Below are 7,130 nucleotides of genomic sequence, written 5' to 3' on the forward strand. Positions count from 1 at the left end.
TGAAATTCAAATTAAGATGCTCATAAATTTACTTTTATTTCCTTTCCTTTTTTTTCTTCATGGCATTTGTTTAGTTTTTATTTATTTATTTATTCATTTATTTAATTACTATTATTTTATTTTATTTTTTTTTTGGTGGTAAGCACAGAAAGGGGAACTCTACTAGGGAAATAAAAGAAACCATATTGGTGGAGCTTCAAGATCTTACTTCTCTTACTCCTGCCTTGATTGCTGCTTATCAACCTCTGTCATTGACTCAAATCTGTAAATGGGAATTACAGAGGCCTCTGAATCTCTGTATTTGATTGTCAGTGGTTCGTAGGTTAATCTGAGGAATATCGCTCCAAGGAACTTGGTTCTTTACAGTCTGGTTCCACAGTCCAACATCTTCAAAGGCAACGTCGAGTCAATACCGGATTTGATGACCGCACTTTGCTCCGACTATCTCTTTTGCTAAGGATCAATTTCATATCTGAAATGTCATATTTACATCCACTCTGAGTGCACTATGAATTGATAAGTCACAAAAGAGCTAATGCCTCGGCTGGCTGTGGTGCTGCACTCCTGAAATCCCAGCTCTTAGTAAGCTGAGGCAAGGGTGGATGGCGCATCATAAGTGCTTGGCCCAGATCATAATAAGAGCTTACCTCAAAATAAATAGGTAAACAAACATAGAGGAAAAAAGAGGAAAGAATTGTCTCTCAGAAGGTTCAAGGAGAGGAGATAAAACAGAGTGCACTGTTAGGGAGACACATCAGTGTGGTTAAAAGAACAACCAGGGACCGGGGATATGGCTCAGCAGGGGAAGTGAGAACCTGAATTTAATCCTCAGTTTGGTGTGCATAAAAGCTGGGGGTGGTGAATACTGGGGAGGCAGAGACAGGAGGACTGCTGGGCTTGCTGGCTAGCTAGCTTGGCTGAATCAATGAGTTTCAAGTCCAATGAGAGAGACAAAGACATCTGTCATCCACCTCTGACTTCCACACACACACCATATTGATTGTGCATATGCAAACACACACACACACACACACACACACACGCACACACTCAAAGAGGGGGACACACACACACAAAAGAACAATCAGGTACTTAAAAACCTATAATATAACCCTATAGAGACATAAGAGACTCGGAATGGGCACGTAAAAGGGACGGCGCCGAGGAGTTCACAGAAAAGATGAGGTTATAGGAAGGGTTGAGAATAAAAGGCAAGTAGATATAATGAGGAAAATTAGGACTCCATTTAATGTACGGTATGGTAGTGGCTGATGCTAATGGGACCTATGGTCATCTGATAGGCAATGCGGTCTTCAGAGAAACATGGCACTTACACCTATGGTGTGGTTATCTCTAAGACATTCTCTGCGAAGCAACTGAAGCTTTAACATTCAAATGAAGACCATGCCAAGCAGTTCTTTACAAACTGCATTATATATAGGTCTGTGTGCCATGCCTGGTGCCTGAGGAGGCCAGGGGAAAGCTTCAGACTCTCCTGAGACTGGAGAGTTATAGAGGGTTGGTGGGTGGGTGCGTGGGAATCCAATCCAGGTCTCCTGGAAGAGCTGCCTTAACAGCCGAGCCATCTCTCTGTCCCTCTACTTATATTTTGAAAAGTCCTGCTGGGTGCTACGAAGTAAGTGTAGATCTGGGTTGAGTTCCTTGGCTGTGTGATCCTGGGAAAGTTGCCCAGTCTCACTGACAGGCTTCCTGAACCGTAAAATGGAAGCTGTCAGGAGGCTAAGAATGCCTCAGAGGTTACTTATGAAGGGGAAGAGCGGTTGCAAGTCCTGCCACGACCATTTGGAAACCGAATTTGGGCCAATGAGATGGCTCAACAGGTAAAGGTGACAAACCTGACCATGCAAGTTTCATCTCTGGGGCCTACTTAGTGGAAGGAGAGAACTGATTGCCAGAAGTTGTCCTCTGACCTCCGTTTGCATGCCATGACACACAAATGCCCACACGTGTGCGCATGTACACATACACACAGAAACGCAAAATAAACACAATGGAAAGGAAGGGGGGGGGGAGTAAAATCTTACTCTGGAAAAAGTACTGATGCAATGCTCAACTCCAGCCAAACTCTAAGTGCAAACTAGTTAGTGATTGTTCTAAATAAATGCATGTTATTTGACATAATAGAAAGAAATGCCCTTTGGGACTGGAGAGATCTCTCAGCACCAGAGTATTTGCTCTTGTTACAGAGGACCCGGGTTTAGCTCCCGGCACCGACATGGATCGAAAGCACTTGTAAGCTCACTATCCATGAGGATCTGTTCCTCTCTTGTGGCCTCTGCAGGTACCCACAGGCGTGTATGCAGACACGTACAAACAAACGTACATACACATACGTTGAAAACATTTCCTAATCAAATACTCATCTGAGCTTGAGATGCGGAGTGACTCCTAAGATCAGAATCAGGGAGTTGGCTAAGACTTCGACTCCTCAAGAGTTTGAAGCTGTCCATCGTCTCCCTAGGTTTACTTTTCTTCGTTTTACAGGGCACACTGGATGCCAGTTAACTGAGATAGAGGATGGCATGAGTAAAGTGCCAACCTCTAAGGTTTCTCCTAACAGCACGCCGATGTGGGGGAGCCTGCTGTGCAAACACAGTTTTGCTGCATCTGATTAGAGCAAATGTAAAATATCAGCTGCTGGTTGGCAAGGGCCCTTGGTACTTAGTTGAAGGGAAGAGTCAGTATATCTAATCTTGTGTGTCCTCTTGTTGATAAATATTTACAAGACTTCAGTTTCCTATCTGCTAAGACGTTTTCTGATACAAAGAAGCTAAGTCTTGAGCTGGAAATGGTCTCTGGGATTGTTTGTTTTTGTTTGTTTTAGCCAGAGTTTCTCTACGTCATCCTGGCTGTCCTGGAACTCACTAGTCCAGGTTAGCCTTGAACTCACAAAGATGCAATTGCCTCTTCCTCCCAGGAGCTGAGATTAAAGGTATACCACTCAAAAGGATTCCAAACTCTGTTTTTCATTTTCTAGATTTCCTCCCTTCTCCTTGCCTTCATCATGACTGTTCTTGGAAATGTTTATAAAAACACTAATAATATGGCTAATGTGTTTTTTTTAAATAGTTGAGTACACACTGCTGTACAATTTGTGTTTTTTCTAAAATGTATTGTAAGTTTCTGTAATTGTACTCATTTATTATGTAGTATGCATGTGTGCATGTGGGCCAGCATGGATATGAAGGTCAGAGGATGCTCTGGGGCTTGGAGGAATCATTTCTCTCCTTCTACCATATGACCCCAAGGATTGAATTGGGCTGTTGTGCTTAGCAGCAAGTGCGTTTTGCTGGTCCAAAGAAAGGTTTTTGTTTTCAGTGCTGGTGACTAAACCCAGGACCTCATGCATGCTTGGCAAACGTCCCACCTCTGAGCCTCATCCCCAGCCCTATGTCACCAGATTTTGAACCATATTTATGAGGATCTAAACGTAGACTGTTGTATGGCACACCTTCATTCTCTTCCTGTATACTTCGTTTGTACTGCTGGATAATATTTCATTCCTCTGATGAGTTATGGTTCACTGGACTGGTGAACGCAGCATCAACACATGTTGTGTTACTCAATGCTGCTATTGTATGTCTGTTTTTCGGAGCTGGGGACCGAACCCAGGGCCTTGTGCTTGCTAGGCAAGCGCTCTACCACTGAGCCAAATCCCCAACCCTCTGCTATTGTAAATAATGATTTCATGAATGACTTTTATCTTGGTCATTTTTAAGGTAAAGATTTACTTTTAATTGATGAATAATAAAGTGTATATTTATGGTTATAATGTGATATTTTATGGATAAAATATATATACATATATTTCATGTATATACATGTGTGTTTGTATATGCACACATACATATGTATATGTTTGTGTACATATATGTATATGTGCATATATGTGTATGTGTGCATATATGTACATATATGTATTATATACATATGTATGTGTGTATATATACATATATAATATATGTGCATGTATAATATAGATGCATATGTACATATGTATGTGATATTGACATATATATATGTATATACACACACACACACTATACAATGGTTAAATCAAGCAATTCATTGTTTCAAACACATTCCTATATATATTAGTTATAAGGGTTTGAGTCAAGGATATATGTGCCTTTTAGTTTAATGCCATAGAATAGTATTAATCTGTAGTTCCATAAGACAGATTTTAGAACATATCAATAGATATGTAAATATTTATTGCCTATATTTCTATTGGAGGGTCAAATTTTAATCTCATATTTCTAGTACTGTTTTGTGTATAAAGGGTATTTAATCTTTGATATTTCTAGCATGTTTTTATTGAGTCTTTTTTTTTAAAGTTTTATTTATTTTATGTGTATGAGTACTCTGTTTTCATGCACACCAGATGAGGATGTCAGACCCCATTAGAGATGGTTGTGAGCCACCATGTGGTTGCTGGGAATTGAACTCAGGACCTCTGGAAGAGCAGTCAGTGCTCTTAACCACTGAGCAATCTCTCCAGCCCTTCTAGCAGCTTTTACTCTGAAGGATATCAATGCTTTGTCTATGATATGAGCCGAGGGCACTTTTCCTAGTGTGCCTTTTAACTCTATGACTTTACATTTCACATAGTTGAATTTATTTATCTTGTAAAGCACAGAGGATGGAACCTGGGGCCTGGGGCCTCCTGTAGGCTGGACAAACTCTCTAATGCTAAATTGCATCTCCATTCCAAATTTATCAACTTTTAAAACAGCTTTTAGATTTTGAGCCACATGGATCTTTCAGAACACAAATAAGTTTTCTCACAATATAGAAATATAGGAGGTAGAAAATTAGGTTCCCATAACCCTAAGCAGACAAGAAAACTAGCGACCGTAGTCTGTAGCATACTTACAGGCTATGATCCTTGAGGACAGGCAAGAAACTTTTAACGCTTGAAATACTTTTGGCAGCCAGACACAGTTGCACAGGCCTTTAGTCCCAGCACTCAGGAGACAGAGGCAGGCAGATCTTTGAGCTGGAGGCCAGCCTGGTCTATAGAGCAAGTTCCAGGACAGCCAGAGTTAAACATAGAAACTGTCTCAAAGAACAAAAACGAAAATATATTCCTGGATCTTTCCCCTCTCATTCTAAAAACATATTTAATAACTATCTTGTCAAGTATAAAAAGAAAATAAATTGGTATTTTAATTGGAATCATGCTAAAATATTAATTTAAAGGGGTGACATTTTAAGCATTAAAATATCTTATTCAATGTCTGTCTGTCTGTCTGTCTGCTCATTTGAGACTTTTTCAGGTTCTTTGGTTTTTCTTTTAGTTTTCTTCAGCTAGAACTGTCTGTGTCCTGTCGATCCATTTCTAGGCACTCACTGCTTTTATTGTTCTTGCTACTTAAGTAAGGCCTTCCTTATGTTGCCAGACAAGCAATACCATTGCTTGTAAGTGTGAGGCCAATTGGGTCTAATTACTAATTCTGCATGCTTTATCAAATTGTCTTATGTATGTGAACTTTTCAGCTGAATCTTCAGTTTGAAAGCATAATAGTCATACCCCATGCAGAGAATAAAATACATTTTCCTTCTTTCTTTTCTTTTCTTTTTTTTTTTCTGGAGCTGAGGACCGAACCCAGGGCCTTGCACTTGCACTCTATCACTGAGCTAAATCCCTAACACATTTTCCTTCTTTTTCCATTTTTATATTTGTATTCTTTGGGGGATGTTGTTATGAACTGAACCAAGGGCCTTCTGCATATTAAATCCCAGCAAGCTACAGCCTAAACTCTGTGACATCCTCAGGGTCTAATCACAATCGCTAGTGCCCTTAGTAAAGGTTGACAAATAATGGCAGACAACATTCCTGTTGTTTTGGCCCTTAGTGGTTCTGTCTGTAGGATTTCCCCGTCAGTCGTAAGGCACGTAAGATTATACCAACATGTTGAAAATTCATCTGCTTCTATCTTGTTGGTTGTTGAACTAAGAGCAATTTTTTTTCTGGTTTTGTTGTTGTTTGTTTGTTTGTTTGTTTGTTTGTTTGTTTTTTTATTTTGAGACATGGTCTTACTACATAGTCCAGGAACTCACAATATAGAGCAGGCTGGCTTCAATTTTACATAAACTCATCTGCCTCTGCTTCCCAATTACAGGCATTAAAGGCATGTATCACCACTACCCCTGGCTCAACCGTGAGCATTTTAATGGATACACACAATGGTATTCTAGACTTCTGATTTTCTGCCCTCCAAAGGCTTGTACAGGTCCACCATTGACTGGACCTGAGAACTAAAGATGCAGAGATGCCTATGCCGGGGGTGGGGGTTGTGGGGTGGGGGCGGCAAAGAGACGGATCTGGAAGTGACATGCTGGGTGGGCCAGTGTGCCCAGCACAGACATAACAGGTAACAGAATAGTCTCTTCGGTTGTTGAAAAACAGAAAGATACGGGTAACAAAAGCAATTTTCTTGGAGCTAGTACAATTACCTTCACTGAGACAACTTGAAAGGAAAGTGTGGAGTCACGTACATTTTTTAACAGAAAACTGTCAGTACGAGCCATTTCCAGATTTGACTGGACTGACTGTGGTTTCTTTGCCTTGCAGTGGATTTCATGAGTAAGCTCCTTGGATGCACCCCACCCTCCTTTATCTGTTACCTTATTTTTAAAACCTCACTACTCCTTCCTCGGGCCTAAAAATACTATTCTAGGCTGGCGGCTATCGGACAGCCCAGTTGTTGGAACCACTCCCCATTCTGGGAAGGACCCAGCAGAGCATGCCTGTCTTCTCGCATCTTGGCCGGACTGCAGGAGTATTCTGTTCAGGACAGCCTCGGATGCCCCCTTGCATCAGCTCGCCCAGCTCCATCGCAGCGACTTCACCGAAATGTACTGTGTGATCCTCTCCCTGACTCTTGGCTGCCGTCCCAAACTCCACAGTGATCCTGGCTCTCTACAGCCCAGGCGATAGGGTTGCAGATAAAGGACTGGATGGGATGGTGGACAGTTAAATTTGACTTTGAGTACAAGAGTCACTCGTGGATGAACCTGTACCAAAATGGTATTTGTTGTTTAGATGAAAGCCAAATTCAACTGGCTGGTCTGTATTTTTCTTTGCTAAATTTGGCAGCCCCTGT

This window comes from Rattus norvegicus, chromosome 3 (assembly GCF_036323735.1).
Source record: "Rattus norvegicus strain BN/NHsdMcwi chromosome 3, GRCr8, whole genome shotgun sequence".
In the NCBI taxonomy this organism is placed as follows: Eukaryota; Metazoa; Chordata; class Mammalia; order Rodentia; family Muridae; genus Rattus; species Rattus norvegicus.